The sequence below is a fragment of the Macaca mulatta genome, chromosome 2 (assembly GCF_049350105.2).
Source record: "Macaca mulatta isolate MMU2019108-1 chromosome 2, T2T-MMU8v2.0, whole genome shotgun sequence".
In the NCBI taxonomy this organism is placed as follows: Eukaryota; Metazoa; Chordata; class Mammalia; order Primates; family Cercopithecidae; genus Macaca; species Macaca mulatta.
In genome coordinates, this window is record NC_133407.1 from 32,931,508 (window position 1) to 32,950,596 (window position 19,089).

Below are 19,089 nucleotides of genomic sequence, written 5' to 3' on the forward strand. Positions count from 1 at the left end.
GTGCATGCCTGTAGTCCCAGCTACTCAGGAGGCTGAGGCAGGAGAATCGCTTGAACCCAAGAGGTGGAGGTTGCGGTGAGCTGAGATTGTACCACTGCACTCCAGCCTGGGCAACAAGAGCGAAACTCTGTCTCAAAAAAAAAAAAAAAAAAAAGGAAAGGAACCCAGCACCTTCCCTGCAGGGAACCTATCACCTTCCCCACCTCTCTCCTGCTTCCTCTCTCCTCATGTGGACTCTGCACACACTGGCTCCCCTTCACTTCTGCCATGAATGGAGGCAACCTGAGCCCTCACCAGATGCCCAGTCTTGAACCTTCCAACTATCAGAACTGTGAGCTAAATAGACCGCTTTGTAAAACAAGTTACTTAGCTGTAGTAAATATTCCTTTATAGCAACACTAAACAGACTAAGGCAGTTACCTATCTTTTAAGAATTGAAGAAAAAAGCTGTAAGAATTATCTAATGTAGAGACATGTTCAATTAGTTGAGATACATAGGCTCTTTCTGCTTCCTATTTTATTTTTTGACTACTCAGTACCTAAGTGTCCCCAGTGTTTAGTGGGGCTTGTCCTATATTTTATGAATTTGGTGTTTTTTTTTTTTTTTTCTGGAAAGAATTTATTGAGCCAAAGGCAAAGTCACACCACACCCAAACTAATAATTTCAGGATATATTTGGACTAGCGACCTAAGTTCAAGCATACCACATTTAGACCAATGAAGTTAACAATATATAAAGAACTCAGACCGGAGGCAGTGGCTCACACCTGTAATCCTAGCACTTTGGGAGGCCAAGGCGGGTGGATCACTTGAGATCAGGAGTTCAAGACTAGCCTGGCCAACATGGTGAAACCCCATCTCTACTAAAAATAAAAAAATTAGCCCAGCGTGGTGGCACACTCCTGTAATCCCAGCTACTCAGGGAGCTGAGGCTCGAGAATCACTTGAACCCGGGAGGCAGAGGCTGCAATGAACCAAGATCCCGCCACTGCTCTTGAGCCTGGGCAACAGACTTAGTGTGACTCCCTCTCAAAAAATAAATAAATAAATAAAATAAAAAGAACTCTTATATATAAGAAAAATATTAAGGTGCCAGTAGAAAAATGGGCAGAGGGCATGAATGTACAATTCATAGAAAAAATATAAATGCTCAATGAAAGTATGAATATAAATAAATATGAATATGTAAGTTATATTGAAAATCCCTTTTTTCCCCCTGGCCTATCCACCTGGCAAAGAACTTTCTAAATTAATCTGAATTGTGGTGAAGTGGAAGTGAAAATGAGACTCCCTACGCTGCTGATGGAAGTTGAAGTTGGTACATTTCCACAGAGTAATTCTAGCATTGCTTGTATTTGGAATCTTAAAAATGTTCATACCCTGTAAGTTTTGACCCCATGAAGTTTTTTTTTTTTTTTTTCTCAAGACAGGGTATTGCTCTGTTGCTCAGGCTAGAGTGCAATGACGTGATCACGGCTCACTGCATCTTTGACCTCCTTGGGCTCAAGTGATCCTCCCACCTCAGTCTCCCAAGTAACTGGCACTACAAGTGCATGCCACCATGCGCGACTAATTTTTTTATTCTGTTTTTGTAGAGACAGGGTCTCAATATGTTGCCTAGGTTGGTCTCAAACTCGTGGGCTTACGCTATCCTCTTGCCCCTGCCTCCCAGGGTGCTGGGAGTACAGTCATGAGCCACCGTGCCAGGCCCCAGTGATCTTATTTAGGGAATATATCCTAAAGAAATAATAAAATATTTGGTCAAATATTTATATGAAAGGCCATTTTACATAGTTTTATTTAGGAACAACCCCAACGTTTAATAGGAGGACATTGGTTACATAAATGATGATCTATCATCATAAAATAAAAATTGTGTTATTTATTGATTGAGAAATAATCACAATACAACATGTGAAAAGAGCAGCAAGGTACAAAATGAAATGGAGTGAAGTAAGGAAATATGCATACTCATGCATACATGCTTGCTTACAGAACAGAGATGGGCACAAAATTAACTAAAACTGTAATACAACTTGGTAGATGGAATTGTAGGCAGTTTCTATTTCTTTAATTTTTTCCTTTATATAATTTTATAAATATGTAATTTTTATTATCAGAAGCAGGCATTATTTTAAAAGAATATTTGAAATTGAAAAACATCACTTATTTTCAGGGTCATTCATATTTTTTATCTGCAGTTTTACATACATTGAAGCATAAGACTTTATATCAAAATTCAGCTTGTTTGCACCACCCAGATCAGACTTGTCTACACTGGTTAGTTTAGGCACAAGTGACCACCGTGAAGTGGTAGACTTCAGTTTTAGGGGTGAACCCAGAAGATACTGTGATTGGGCCCCTGACGGACTCATAGAAGCAGCCCCATTTTGCAGGTATTCTTATGTCCTGCACAGGAGGAAGACACTATGAAGAGGAGCATTCGGACTGGATAGCTCCTGTAACCTCACCAGCCTCCTCCCACTCTGCCTCTGGACACACCGCTGGCAGCCAAATGCAATATAAGATTTTGCCATTAGGTGGTGTAGAGGGCTTGATTAATATTTATAAATTGAACTTGTAAATCGGTTACTAAATACTAGATAAAATTCGGGGAAAATGCCCCTTTCCTAATCATATTCTCTCAGAGAAAAAAAAAAATTCAGACAGGTTATTAGACTGTCCAGCAGAGGTCAGTCTAAATGTGTAAAGACCACATTAGTCCAGGTTTATTTAGTTTATTTAGTAAAAATGATCTTGAAATTAGTCTCCTCACAGCAGATTTTCCTTGGATAAGATACTGAAAATACCCCTCTAAAATGGATCTATTGGTTGATAGATACTTGATAGAATATTTTGCAGCCCCTAGTTTAATAATGAATTTCTTATGTGAGCCTAGTATACGTATTAATAATACCCAATTGCCTCACAAAAACTGAGCTTCAAAAGATTATGGCAGTTTTCTTAATTAAGGAAAACCTAGAATCTAGGGTTGAGGAGATCAATGGGAAATGAATTTTTTTATTATTTTTTTGAGACAGGGTATTCCTCTGTTGCCCAGACTGGAGTACAGTGGCATAGTCATAGCTCACTGCAGCCTTGAACTCCTGGGCTCAAGTAATTCTCCCACCTCACCCTCCCAAGTAGCTAGGACTACAGGTACATGCCACAACACCTGGCTAATTTTTTAAATTTTTTTGGAGAGATGTGTCTGTTGGCGAGGCTGGTCTCAAACTCTTGGGCTCAAGCGGTCCTCCCACTTCAACCTCCCAAAGTGAAATGGTTTCTTAGGTTACTTTCTCTGCTAATAGTCTTTCCAAAAATCTTTCATATTTCGTGGGGTTATTTGGGGATTCAAAAAGCCACCCAGAAGCTCCTAGCCCAATGCCTGTCATATAAAAGGCACTCAATAAGTGCCACTGTGTTTTAGGAAGGTGAGAATTTAGAGAAGAGAACACCACCTGGAGTCTCAGCTTAGCAGTGAATGTAAAAGTATACATAGTGGTTTCCCTTTTCTCAAGTGAGTGGGTCTTCAAGTAAATTAGACATTTCCTGGAAATCAGGGGTTGTGTATTTTCACTTCTCTATATAGCCATAGTGCTCTGTAAGAGTTCACTAACTACTAGTTGAGTGGGAACTCATGATGGTTAACAATAGCTCAGTGGAGATGTTCTACAGTTACTTCATACATGCTACTTTGAAGTAGCTCAGCTTTTTTGTGAAGTGAGTGTGTATGCCATAGGGAAAAAAAGTCTCAAATCCATTGCAAGAAAATGATAGGACTTTTGGACACTGAAGGAAAAAGAAAATGAAAAGGAAAATTATATTGAATCCCAAAACATTTTTGTTCCTGTATTATTTTCAAGACAGCTAGGCGGTGGGGAAGCAGTGCATGTGAATGAAGAAGTAGCCCATGACTCTGAAATAATGCAAATGTAAAGTGATTACCGTAGAACATCATATGACTGTTTTAAGAAAGTAGGAAACCAGTTACTTTTGTGACTGGTTGGGAATTGTGACTGAGAAACCCCGAGAAAACTAACTACTGACTATTACAGAGAGTAAAATACAGACGAAGTGTGAATTATCTTGTGTGTGTTTGGTTGCATTTGCTGCTGCTAATGTGAATAAATGGAATAATGTGGAAAGGAGAAATTGACAATCCTGTAAATTTTACTTTTGGAAGAGGTGGAGATAAAAGCATATGCCTTGGATTCTGATCTAACTGACAGGATTGCCTCTGGCTTTCACTAGATGTCTTGACTCTTCCCTCCCTTCCAGGACCCTCTCTTTCAGAAGGGGGCTAGCTGGCCAGTGAACCCTTGACACATTCAGGTTGTGTGGTCACTCTTTCAGTTAGGGAGCTATGAAAGGAACACATAGAAACTCCTGGATCTCCTGTTTCAAAGTTTGAAGGGACCACTTTAAATTTTGATTTACGGCCTAGAAATACCTGCAGAGATGGCAAGATCCATGATTTTCCTTCTATGCAGTGGTTGCTGGAGCCTGCTCTGTGGAGTGGCTAATCTACAGCCATGTAGTTCACTGCCAAGGCTCACTTCCCTGGTCCCTCCATATTTCCAGGAATTGCCTCCCCATTGCATGGTCAAGTTGGGCTCAAGAAGTCAGACCTGGTTTCGCCTTAGCCCCAGCTTTGCTTGTGCTGTTTCTGCTGTGATGCTCTGTACTCACCCACCCATTTTTGCCATGTGAAATTGGCTATATGCTTCAAGGCCCAGCTCAACAGTCCCCTCTTCCGTGAAGCCTTCCTTTCTCTGGATGCTCCTGCAGCACCTGGGGTGCACCACTGTCACAAACTCACAGTGTTCATGGTGAGCTAAATTCCCATCTCCCTCACCATCTTGTCTTGGTAAGGAAGTAATCCAGGAAGGGTTTATATCACAAAAGCTATAGCAGACAATGTTGAACAAGGATGCAGGGTGGATAGATGAGCTACCAGGGATCAGAAGCCCACCCTGATACCTAGGTATTAAGTAAGCCCAGTAGTTCTTAGAGCAATGCTGGGGATGGGGGCTGGTGGGCGTGAGGCCCTGAAATGACTGAAGTTTTATTTCCACCTGGCGAAATGAAGGTCAAAATTAAAATTAGGTAGAATTACTGAAAATAAATATTTCTTTCACACTGTTGTGGACTGAGATTTATACTCACTACATTCATCAAACCATTTAATGGTTCGTAGTGCCATCCCTGGCTCCCTACCCTCCATCAGCCACTCCATCTGTCCCCTCTCCCCACCACCCTATATTACTCGTGCATTTCAGAATTTTTATGGCTATTTTATTTATTTATTTATTTATTTAGAGACCAAGTTTCCCTCTGTCACCCAGGCTGGAGTGCAATGGCATAATCTCAGCTCACTGCAACCTCTTCCTCCCAGGTTCAAGCGTTTCTCCTGCCTCAGCCTCCCTAGTAGCTGAGAAAATAGGCGCCCGCAACCACGCCCAGCTAATTTTTGTATTTTTAGTAGAGACGGGGTGTCACTATGTGGTCAGGCCAGTCTCGAACTCCTGACCTCAGTGATCCACCCGCCTCGGCTTCCCAAAGTGCTGTGATTACAGACATGAGCCACCGCGCCTAGTGGTTATTTTCACTTGATTATTTTTCCATATTAACTTTAATAGCAAAAAAATCTGATATTTCAATTAGAGTGTGTTTTTTAAAATAGAGTGTGTTAACAGAAAATCTTAACATTCAGTAAGGCCAACATATCAGGAGACTGTTGCCATTGAAAAAATAGTTGTTACTCAAGAGTTCCCAAGAAGAGGTCTCAGGTAGAAAGAGAATGAGAACTAGTGGGCTAAAGCCCTATCGTGATTACTGCAGGAAGAAAGAAGTGAGGCAGGGTAAACACGTTTAGGATTGGTTTGTTTGAACAGTGTTGATATGCTCAGGGATGGTGTAGAGGCTGTCCCTAGCTGTCTGGATATGGGGTGATTGGGCAGGGAGATGGTCTCCCAGAATGTGAGAGCACCATAAAGAGGGCCATGAAGAAGGAAGCTGGGGTTATGAGCTCTGGATTGGTTGGCTTGTGTATGAAAGGAAAGTTGTTTGACCTCTCCACGGTCAGTAAGGCTCAAGCAGGTGAATCGTTTACTATAACTGGGAATTGTCTAACCCTGTGCTGGGCAGTTCTTTCAGGATCATTGAGGCCCAATTGTCAGTGGGATTTTAAAGTTTTCATTATATTGATCTTACACAATTTTTGTTAAATTTGTCTCTAGATATTAATCTGTTTTGTTGCTATTTAGTGGCATTGGCAAGTACTTCCAAAACAATGCTAAATGGCATTGGTGGGCATGTACCACTTTCCTTCTAGGTGTTTTAGAATCAGCATGTCATTTATCTACTTTCCTCCTTCAGGAGGAGTAAAAGATGACAAGAAAACCTCCCTATTAGGAGTTAGTGAGGCTGCAGAGTTTGAATGTCTTTCCCAAAAATACATGACAAGGTCAAAAAAGAATACCTACTACCATTTCCAAGTTGGGGCTTGTGGTCACCTGCAATGACAAGTGACTTATTGGCAATTAATCCTCAGTCAGGGCTAGTTGAAAGCTAGTCAATTATTTGTTGCCTAAACCACCTTCCTTTATAGCATCGAGACCAATGACAAAGGCAAACATATTGAGAAAGCTGCTTCTCTGTAGTCTTCACCTTCAAAATCTCAGACCAGAAAAGAGGGAGGAGGTGGCACAAGATGACTGAATAGGAGCTTCCACCAATTGTCCTCCTTGCAGAAACACCAAGTTTAACTATCCACACGAGAAAGCACCTTTATAAGAACCAAAAATAAGGTGAGAAATCACAGTACCTATTTTTAACTTCCTATCACCGAAAGAGGCACTGAAGAGAGTAGGAAAGATAGTCTTGAATTGCCGATGCCACCCCTCCCCCATGCCCCAGCAGTGGCTGTGTGGCGTGGAGAGAATCTGCATTTAGGGGAGGAAGAGTGCAGTAATTGTGGGACTTTGTATTGGAACTTAGTGCTGCTGTGTCACAGCAGAAAGCATCATGAGGAAGAATTCAGCTGGCGTCCATGGAGGGAGCATTTAGACCAGTCCTAGCCAGAAGGGCCAAAGTGCTTTGGGGTCCTAAATAAACTTGAAAGGCAGTCTAAACCAGAAGGGCTTCAATTCCTGGGCAAGTCTTGATGCTGTGCTGGGCTTGGAGCCAGTAGACTTCAGGGGCACACAGTCCAGTGAGACATCAGCCAGGGTGGCCAAAGGAGTGCTTATACCACCCCTTCCCCTGCCCCGGGCAGCACAGCTCATAGCTCTAGGAGAGACTCATTCCTTCTGTCTAACGAGAGGGAAGAGTAAAGAGGACTTTGTCTTGCAACTTGGATACCAGCTTAGCCACAGTGGGGTAGGGCACCCATTCTAGGCCCTAGGTCCTTGATGACATTTCTAGACATACCTGAGCCAGAAGAGAACCCACTGCCTTGAAGGAAAGGACCCAACCCTGGCAGGATTCATCACCTGCTGACGAAAGAGCCCTTGGGCCCTGAATAATCAGCAGTAGGAGCCAGGTGGTACATGTCATGGGCCTTGGGTGAGACTCAGATGTGCTGGCTTCTGGTATGATCCAGCACATTCCCAGCTATGGTGGCTATGGGGGGAGATTCCTTCTTGAGAAAAGGAGAGGAAAAAGTAAAGGTGACTTTGTCTTGTAGCTTAGGTACCAATTCAGCCACAGTGAATAGAGCACCAAGCAGGCTCTTGGAGTTCCCAGTATCAGGCCTTGGCTCTTAGATGGCAATCCTGGTCCTGCCCTGGGCCAGAGGGGAGCCCAGTGACCTGGAGGGAGAGTCCCAGGCCTAGCAGCGTTCATCACAAGCTGACTAAAGAGGACTTCAACCTTGGGTGAACATTGACAGTGGCCAGGCAGTAGTTGCTGTGTGCCTGGGGTGGTGGTGACAATGAAGAGACTCCTCTCCTTGTAGAAATGGGAGGGAAGAGTGGGAAGGACTTTGTCTTGTGACTTGGGTGCCAGCTCTGCCTCAGTAAAATAGTGAACCAGGTAAATTCCAAAGTTTCTGACTCTAGATCCTGTTCCCGGATGGCATCTCTGTACCTAGTCAAGGCAGAGGGGAACTCACTGCCCTAAAGGGAAGGACCCAAGCCTGGCTGACTTTGTCCAGCTGATTGTAGAGCCCTAGAGCCTTGAGTGAACATACACAGTAGCCAGGTAGTGGTTACCGTGGGCCTTGGGCAAGACCCAGTGCTGTGCTGGCTTCAGGTCTGAGCCAGTGCAGTCCCAGTGGTGGTGGCCATAGGTGTGCTTGTGTCATCTCTCCCCCGGCACCAGGCAGCTCAGCACAGAAAGATTACGTTTGTTTGGGAGAAAGTAAGGTAAGAGAACAAGAGTCTAGGCCTGGCAATTCAGAGAATTCTTCTGGATCTTATCCAGGAGCACCAAGGTCTTGAGATTACACAGCATTACTGGGCGTGGGGTACCCCCTAATGCAGATATGGCTGCAGCAGCCAAAAATTTGGATCACAACACCCAATTTCCTTCAAATGCCTGGAAAGCCTTCCCAAGAAAGATAGGTACAAACAAGCCCAGACTGTGAAGACTACAATAAATAACTGTATTAGTTCATTTTCATGCTGCTAGTAAAGACATACTGGAGACTGGGAAGAAAAAGAGGTTTAATTGGACTTACAGCTCCACATGGCCAGGGAGGCCTCAGAATCGTGGGAGGCGGCAAGAGAAAATGAGGAAGAAACAAAACGGAAACCCCTGATAAACCCATCAGATCTCCTGAGACTTACTATCACGAGAATAACACAGGAAAGACTGGCCCCCATGATTAAATCACCTCCTCCTGGGGTCCCCCCCAAATGTGGAAATTCTGGGAGATACAATTCAAGTTGAGATTTGGAGGGGGGACACAACTAAACCATATCATTCTGCCCCTGGCCCCTCCAAATCTCATGTCCTCACATTTCAAAACCATGCCTTCCCAAGAGTCCCCCAAAGTCTTAACTCGTTTCAGCATTAACCCAAAAGTCCACAGTCCAAAGTCTCATCTGAGACAAGGCAAGTCCCTTCTGCCTATGAACCTGTAAAATCCAAAGCAAGCTGGGTACTTCCTAGATACAATGAGGGTAGAGGCATTGGGTAAATACAGCCATTCCAAATGGGATAAATTGGCCAAAACAAAGGGGCTACAGGGCCTATGCAAGTCCTAAATCCAGTGGGGCCATCAAATGTTAAAGCTCCAAAATGATCTTTGACTCCAGGTTTCACACCCAGGTCACACTGATGCAAGAGGTGAGTTCCCATGGTCTTGGGCAGCTCTGCTCCTGTGGCTTTGCAGGGTACAGCCTCCCTCCTGGTCGTTTTCATGGGCTGGTGTTCAGTGTCTGCGGCTTTTCCAGGTACATGGTGCAAGCTGTCAGTGGATCTACTGTTCTGGGGTCTGCAGGATGGTGGCCCTCTTCTCACAGCTCCACTAGGCAGTGCCCCAGTAGGGACTCTGTGTGGGGGCTCTGACCACACATTTCCCTTCCGCACTGCCCTAGCGGAGGTTCTCCATGAGGGCCCCGCCCCTGCAGCAAATTTTTGCCCAGGCATCCAGGCATTTCCGTACATCTTCTGAAATCTAGGCAGAGGTTCCCAAACCTCAGTTCTCGACTTATGTGCACCCACAGGCTCAACACCATGTGGAAGCTGCCTAGGCTTGAGGCTTCCACCCTCTGAAGCCACAGCCTGAGCTGTATGTTGGCCCCTTTAATCCATGGCTGGAGCCGCTGGGGCACAGGGCACAAAGTCCCTAGGTTGCATGCAGCACAGGGATCCTGGACCTGGCCCACGAAACCACTTTTTCCTCCTTGGCCCTTCAGGCATGTGATGGGAGGGGCTGCTGCGAAGTCCTCTGACATTGCCTGGAGACACTTTCCCCATGGTCTTGGGGATTAACGTTAGGCTTCTTCCAAATTGTGCAAATTTCTGCAGTTGACTTGATTTCTTTCTCCCCAGAAAATGGGGTTTTCTTTTCTATTGCACAGCCAGGCTGCACATTTTCCAAACTTTTATGCTCTGCTTCCCTTATAAAAGTGAATGGCTTTAACAGCACCCAAGTCACCTCTTGAATGCTTTGTTGCTTAGAAATTTCTTCTGCCAGGTACCCTAAATCATCTCTCTCAAATTCAAAGTTCCACAAATCTCTAGGGCAGGGGCAAAATGTTGCCACTCTCTTTTTTAAAACTTAACAAGAGTCACCTTTGCTCCAACAAGTTAATCCTCTCCATCTGAGACCACCTCAACCTGAATTTTATTGTCCATATCGCTGTCAGCATTTTGGACAAAGCTATTCTACAAGTCTCTAGGAAGTTCCAGACTTTACCGCATTTTATTGTCTTCTGAGCCCTTCAAACTATTCCGATCTCTGCCTGTTACCCAGTTCCAAAGTCACTTTCGCATATTCGGGTATCTTTTCAGCAACGCCCCACTCTACTGGTACGAAGTTACTGTATTAGTTCATTTTCATGCTGCTTGTAAAGACATACCCGAGTCTGGGAAGAAGAACAGGTTTAATTGGACTTATAGTTCCACATGGTGGGGGAGGCCTCAGAATCATGGTGGGAGGTGAAAAGGCACTTCTTACATGGTGGCAGCAAGAGAAAATGAGGAAGAAGAAAAAGCAGAAACCCCTGATAAACCCATCAGATCTTGTGAGACTTATTCACTATCACGAGAATAGCATGGGAAAGACCAGCCCCCATGATTCAATTACCTTGCCCTGGGTCCCTCCCACAACATGTGGGAATTCTGGGAGATACAATTCAAGTTGAGATTTGGGTGGGGATACAGCCAAACCATATCAGTACCTAATTCTTCAATGTGAATGCCCTGATGAACATCCACAAGCATCAAGACCATCCAGGAAAACATGACTAATGCACTAGGGACCAATCCCAAAGAGAGAGAGATATGTGACCTTTCAGACAGAATTCAAAATAGCTGTTTTGAGGAAAGTCAAAGAAATTCAAGATAACACAGAGAAAGAATTCAGAATCTTTTCAGATAAATTTAGCAAAGAGATTGAAATGATTAAATAGAATCAAGCAGAAATTCTGGATTTGAAAAATGCTGTTGACATGCTGAAGGATGTACCAGTCTCTTAATAGCAGAGTTGATGAAGAAGAAGAAAGTAAGCTTGAAGACAAGCTATTTGAAAATATATGGTCAGAGGAGACAAAAAATAAATGAAGAATGAAGCATGCCTACAAAATCTAGAAAATAGCATCAAAAGTGCAAATCTAAGAGTTGTTGGCCTTAAAGTCCAGGCGTGGGTGGCTCACGTCTGTAATCCCAGCACTTCAGGAGGCTGACGCAGGTGGATGATGAGGTCAGGAGATCGAGACCATCCTGGCTAACACAGTGAAACCCTGTCTCTACAAAAAAAAAAAAAAAACAAAAAAAAAACAAAAAATTGGCCGGGCGTGGTGGCACATGCCTGTAGTCCCAGCTACTCGGGAGACTGAGGCAGGAGAATCCCTTGAACCCAGGAGGTAGAGGTTGCAGTGAGCCGAGATTGCGCCACTGCACTCCAACCTGGGTGACAAAGTGAGACTCTGTCCCAAAAAAAAAAAAAAAAAAGTTATTGGCCCTAAAGAGGAGGTAGAGAGAGAGATGAGGGTAGAAATTTTATTCAAGAGGATAATAGCAGAGAGCTTCCCAAATCTAGAGAAAGATATTAATACTCAAATACAAGACAGTTATAGAATACCAAGCAGATTTAACCTAAGGAAGGCTACCTCAAGGCATTTAATAATTAAACTCCCAAACATCAAGGATAAGGAAATCATCCTAAAAGCAAGAGAGAAGAAACAGTATACAATGCTGCTCCAATATGTCTGGCAGCAGACTTTTCAGTGGAAACCTTACAGGCCAGGAAAAAGAGTGACATGACACATTTCAAGTGCAGAAGGAAAAAACTTTTACTATAGAATAATATAACCATCATAAATTTCCTTCAACTATGAAGAAGAAATACTTTCCCAAACAAAAGCTGAGGGTATTCGTCAACACCAGACCTGTCCTACAAGAAATGCTAAAGGGAGTTCTTCAGTCTGAAAGAAAAAGACTTTAATGAGCAATAAGAAATTATCTGAAGCTGTAATCCCAGCACTTTGGGAGGCCGAGGCGGGCGGATCACAAGGTCAGGAGATCGAGACCACGGTGAAACCCTGTCTCTACTAAAAATACAAAAAATTAGCCGGGCGCGGTGGCGGGCGCCTGTAGTCCCAGCTACTCAGGAGGCTGAGGCAGGAGAATGGCATAAACCCAGGAGGCGGAGCTTGCAGTGAGCCGAGATCGCGCCACTGCACTCCAGCCTGGGCGACAGAGCGAGACTCCGTCTCAAAAAAAAAAAAAAAAAAAAAAAAGAAATTATCTGAAGCTAGCCAGGCGCAGTGGCTCACGCTTGTAATCCCAGCACTTTGGTAGGCTGAGGCAGGCGGATCACGAGTTCAGAAGATTGAGACAATCCTGGCTAACACGGTGAAACCCCGTCTCTACTAAAACTAACAAAAAAAATTTAGCTGGGCGTGGTGGCAGGCCTCTGTAGTCCTAGCTGCTTGGGAGGCTGAGGCAGGAGAATGGCGTGAACCCAGGAGACGGAGCTTGCAGTGAGCCAAGATTTGCACCACTGCACTCCAACCTGGGTGACAAAGCGAGACTCCATCTCTCAAAAAAATAAAATAAAATATCTTAAGGAGAAAGACTAAACGACGGACAAGTCAAAAATAGCCAGGCACAGTGGCTCTTTCCTGTAATCCCAGCACTTTGGGAGGCCAAGGTAGACAGGTCGCTTGAGCCCAAGGGTTCAAGACCATTCTGGGCAACATAGTGAAACCCTGTCACTACAAAAAAGTACAAAAAGATTAGTCGGATGTAGTGGCATGTGCCTGCAGTTTCAGCTACTCAGGAGGCTGAGGTGGGAGTCACCTGAGCCCTGGAGGTTGAGGCTACAGCCAGCCTGGGTGTTGAGTGAGACCCTACCTCCAAACAAAACAGTAACTGCAACAACTTTTCAAGACAGAGAGAGTAAAATAAGTTATAAATTAAAACAACAAAAAATGAAAACTAGGGAGAAGAAGCTAAAGTGTAGAGATTTTTTATTTTTATTTCCCACACTACACTCATGTAAGAAGTGTAGCATTTTAATTAGTTTTCTCTTTGCTTGTTTATACAAGTGTTAAGTTGTCATCAGTTTAAAGAAATGGGTTATAAGATATTATTTGCAAGCTTCATGGTCACCTCAAATCAAAAAACATACAATAGATAACACAAACAATGAAAAGCAAGAAATTAAAACGTACCACCAGAGAAAATCACCTTCACTAAAAGGAAGACAGGAAGGAAGGAAAGAAGGAAGAGAAAATCACAAAACCACCAGAAAGTAAGTCATTACTTATCAATAATAAATTGAATGTAAATGGACTAAACTTTCCAATAAAAAAGTGTAGAGTGGTTGAATGGATTAAAAAAAAAAGACCCAATGATCTGTTGCCTACGAGAAACACACTTAACCTATAAAGACACTGATAGACAAAATAAAGGGATGGAAAGAGATATTCCATGCAAATGGAAATCAAAAAAGAGCAGGAGTAGCTATACCTATATCAGACAAAATAGAGTTCAAGACAAAAACTGTAAAAAGATACCAGATTATTATATAATTATAGAGGAATCAATTCAGCAAGAGGATATAAGTATATATGCACCCAATACTGGAGCACCCAGATATATAAAGCAAATATTATTAGAGTTAAAGAGAGAGATAGACCCCAATATAATAATAGTGGGAGACTTCAACACCCCACTTTCAGCATTGGACAGATCATCCAGACAGAAAACAAAGTAACATTGGACTTAATCTGCACTACAGGCCAAACGGACCTAATAGATACTTACAAAACATTTCATGCAATGGCTGCAGAATATACATTCTTCTCCTCAGCACATAGATTATTCTCAAGCATAGACCATATATATGTTAGGCCACAAAACAAGTCTTAAAACATTAAAAAAAACTGAAATAATATCAGGTGTCTTCCCTGATCTCAGTGGAACAAAACTAGAAATCAATAATGAGGAATTTTGGAAACTATACAAACACATGGAAATTAAACAATATGTGCCTGAGTAACCAATGGGTCAATGAGGAAATAAAGAAGGAAACTGCAAAAATTATTGAAACACAGCTAATGTGATAATGGAAACACAGCACACCAAAACCTACCGAATACAGCAAAAGCAGTGCCAAGAGGGAAGTTTATAGCTATAAGTGCCTACATCAAAAAAGTAGAAAAACTGGCTGGGCGCAGTGGCTCACACCTGTAATCCCAGCACTCTGGGAGGCTGAAGTGGGCAGATCACCTGGCCAACATGATGAAACCCTGTCTCTACTAAAAATACACAAAGAAAAAAAAAAAAAAAGCTGGGTGTGGTGACACGTGCTGTAATCCCAACTACTCGGGAGGCTGAGGCAGGAGAATCGCTTAAACCCAGGAGATGGAGGTTGCAGTGAGCCAATATCGCACCACTGTACTCTAGCCTGGGTGACAGAGCAAGACTCCATCTCAAAAAAAAAAAAAGAAAAAGAAAAAGAAAAAAGAGAAAATAGAAAAACTTAAAATAAACAACCTAACAATACATCTTAAAGATTTAGCAAAGCAAGAGCAAACCAAACTTAAGATTAGTAGAAGAAATAATAAATATCAGAGCAGAAATAAATGTAATTGAAATAAAACAATGCAAAAGATCAACAAGACAGTTTTTTAAAAGATAAAATCCTTTCACCAGATTAAAAAAGAAGAGCAGACCCAAATAAATCAGAGATGAAAAAGGAGACATTACAACTGATAGCACAGAAATTCAAGGGATCATTAGAGGCTACTATGAGCAACTATATGACAAGAAATTGGAAAACCCAGAAGAAATGGATAAATTCCTAGGCACATACAACCTACCAAGATTGAACCATAAGTAACACCCCACGAGCACAGGCAACCAAAGCAAAAATAGACAAATGGAGTCACATCAAGTTAAAAAGCTTCTGCACAGCAAAGGAAACAAAGTGAAGAGACAACCCACAGACTGGGAGAAAATATTTGCAAACTACCCATCAGAATATATAAGGAGCTCAAACAGCTCTATAGGGAAAAAAATCTAATACAATTAAAAAATGGGCAAGAGATCTGAACAGACATTTCTCAAAATAAGTCATACAAAAGGGAAACAGGTATATGAAAAGGTGCTCAATATCATGGTCATCAGAGAAATGCATATGAAAACTGCAATGATATGTTATCTCACCCCAGTTAAAATGGCTTTTATTCAAAAGATAGGCAATAACAAATGCTGGAGAGGATGTGGAGAAAAGGAAACCCTTGTACACTGTTGGTGGAATATAAATTAGTACAGTCATACTATGGAGAGCAGTTTGGAGGTTCCTCAAAAAACTGAAAATAGAGGGCCGGGCACGGTGGCTCATGCCTATAATCTCAGCACTTTGGGAGGCTGAGGAGGGGAGATCGCTTTAGCTTAGGCATTTGAGACCAGCTGGGAAATATGGCAAAACCTTGTCTCTACAAAAATACAAAAAAAAAAAAAAAAAAAAATTAGCCAGGCATGGTGGTACATGCCTGTAGTCCCAACTACTCAGGGGACTAAGGATGAGGTATTGCTTGAGCCCAAGAGGTCGAGGCTACGGTGAGCCGAGACTGTGCCACTGCTCTCCTGCCTAGGTGACAGAGCAAGACCCTGTCTCAAAAAAAAAAAAAAAAAAAAAAAAGAAAAAGAAAACCACTAAAAATAGAGCTACAATATGATCCAGCAACCCACTCCTAGGCTTATACCCAAAAGAAAGGAAATCAGTACATTGAAGTGGTATCTGCACTCCCATGTTTATTGTAGCACTGTTCACTGTAGCCAAGTTCTGGGAACAACCTAAGTGTCCATCAGCAGATGGATGGATAAAGAAAATGTGGTACATATACACAATGGAGTACTATTCAGTCATAAAAAGAATGAGAACCTGTCATTTGCAATAACATGGATGGAATTGGAGGTCATTATGTTAAGTGAAATAAGCCAGGCACAGAAAGGCAAACTTCACATGTTCTCACTTATTGGTGGGAGCTAAAAATTAAAACAATCGAACTCATGGACATAGACAGTAGAAGGATGGTTACCAGAGGCTGGCAACAGTAGTCAGGAGAGGGGCAGTGGAGATGGTTAATGGGTACAAAAAAATAAAAAGAATGAATAAGACCTAGTATTTGATAGCACAACAGGATGACTGTAGTCAACAATTGTACATTTTACAGTAACCGGAAGAGTATACTTTGATTGTTTGTAACAAAAAGGATAAATGTGTGAGGTGATGGATGTCCCATTTACCCTGATGTGATTATTATGCATTGTATGCCTGTATCAAAATATCTCATGTACTCCATAAATTTAGACACCTATGTGCCTACAATTTTTAAAAAAATTTCAGACCAGCTTCCCCTTGATGAGTCAGCTGATGACCTTTTCTCTTCCCGCACTGTGACCTTCCCCACTGTGATGTGTGTATGCTTGGGGGCACCATTAGGGAGGGGCATTTCTGTCATCCAGGTCCTCTGCAAAGTAGATGCCAAGGTGGGATTAAATACATGAGGGACTTTATTAAGGGAAATGCCTCTGTGAGAGAAAACAGAAGAGCTGGGAAAGGCTGAGAGCCATCAGGCTGCAATGCAGGTCACACGCCAGTGAGAAGAGAGGGTAGCAAGGATGGGCAGAAGCATCCTGGCTGGGTGCCATCTGAGGAGAATTTGGCAAGGCTTCTATCAGAGGAGTCCCATGCCTCCCAGGAACAGGCCCACCTTCGTATTTCTACTGGAGATTGGAGAGGAGCAGCACAATGCCTAGAAAATGTGGCCTCAGCATAAATGTGGGTGACAGATTTCAGAGAGTGGCAGCTGGGGCTCTTGGTCAGTCATGCTCCTGTGGTTGGAGACAGATTCTCGTGGCTGCACAGGTACTTTCTGGAGGTCTCTTTGCTGCTGCCTTTAGACTGTTAGAACTGAAAAATTGGGAGGTGAAGTTTGCTTAGCAGCACTTAAAATCTAAGGATCTGCCCCAAGTCCATCTGCATTTCTCCCTCTTCGACGGACAGATGGTATGTCAGAAAGTGTTGAGTGTGATAAGCCGGAGTTTCTATTCTGGCTTTGCTTTGGGTTATACAACCTCGCTGAACCTCAGTTTCCTCATCTCTATAATGTGGGTTCCGGAATGCCTAACTCTATAGAACTAAGACCATATGCTGTTTATAGAAATGCTTACTATGAAACCTGACACCAAATAGCTCCTTGAAAAACATAAGCCCCTCTTCCTTTGTTCCCTCTTTATGCCTCTAGTCCCCAACCCTCATAGAGTACAGGATGAGGAGAAAGCTAGCTTTGCTCCGTCGTGGAATCCTCTGTTAGACAAGTCCCTTCATCCATATGGTTACCATGTGCCATTGACACCTTGTCTATTGCCCACTGGAGAACTGGCTGCAGCTGGCGTTTAATTCAGCCACCTTCCTTCCACATCTCAGCACAGAGCTGGGTTGTCAGTGTCAGTGCAGGAAAGAGCACATTCATTTCGACCCAACTGAATTAGCCAGGCCAGTCGGCAGCCAGGAAGTCATGTGCTGCTTTCCCGAACCAAATAGAAATTATTTTTAGATTATTCACTGTTTGGTATTGTCCATACCACAGCTCCCTCCTATTACAGCACATCAGAGAAAATTGGCTGCAGCCAATTAATGGATATTTAGCAAACCATTTGCCAGTCCTGGGCCTCTGTGTTCTCATTTGTGAGAAGAGTGGTTGAAATTGACCCACAGTTCTCAACCCTGGCGGCACATTGAAATCACCTGGGGAGCTTTAAAAAAATCCTGATTCCCAAGTCACACCTCAGATCAATTACCTCAGAATCTCTAGAGTGGGCCCCAGGCATCAGTATTTTTTAAAGCTCTCCAGGTGATTCCAGTGTGCAGCCCAGTTTGAGAACCAGCGAAGGAGGATTTCAAAGCTTCCTTCCATCTCGAATTCCAGGGATGATGATCTTGAAAAGGGTATAGTCTACTTCTAATTTAACTCATTGAAATAGGAGTTACAAGAATGAGTATTCCAGCAATGTTATAATTTTATATTCTCAGGTTCCTTGTTCTTAATCATGTTTCTGTTTGGCATCTTGGTCACTCAGTGTTTAGATCCATAAATAATACTTTTTTCTATATACATTTGTTTACTTCATGTGTCTGCCATTCATTGTTTTCACTTATGTTTGTTGCAGGTGTACATTTCACAGAATTGGTAAACTTTTCTTTATTACTCTGTAATAGAAATTAGCTCCTCAACTCCATTCCCACTTAGTATTTAAGTGTACAGCTCAGTGAATTTTTCATAGGTATGTGCCCATGTAACCACCACCCAGATCAAGGTATAGGGCACTGCCAGCAATCCAGAAGGCTCCCTCATGTCCTCTCCAGCCAACCCATCCATCCCCCGAACTATTACTCTTCTGACTTCTATCACTAGGGGTTAAAACTCAAGTCTCTTTTGAGTAAGTGTTTAATTTAGTCTCATTCCTCTCCCTTGTTTTCTTCTTCTTTGGGGACGACCTAATTTTCAGGGGTCTTATTACCATCCTGCCATCAGGGTAGAGTTCTTCAAGAATGACTGATTCAGCAATCCATGTATACGCAACAAACTATCCCAAACCAGAGGGACTAAATCCAAGAAATTATTCTCTCACATTTTGTGGGTTGACTGGATTCAGTGGTTCTGCTTATCCTGCTTGAGCCATCTTATGCAGCTGTGGGCAGATGGCAGCTAAAGCCGGGTCCTCTTGAGGACAGCAGTGGGCTGGAAGGCCTGAGTTGCTTGCCTTCTTCACTTTGAGAAAATGAAAATGAGCTTGGGCTAAGAATGTAAAAAAAAATAAATAAATCTGCCTAAATAGGCATCAGGCTGGAATAACAGATGCAGATTAACATGGTTTGAATCTGTGTCTCCACCAAAT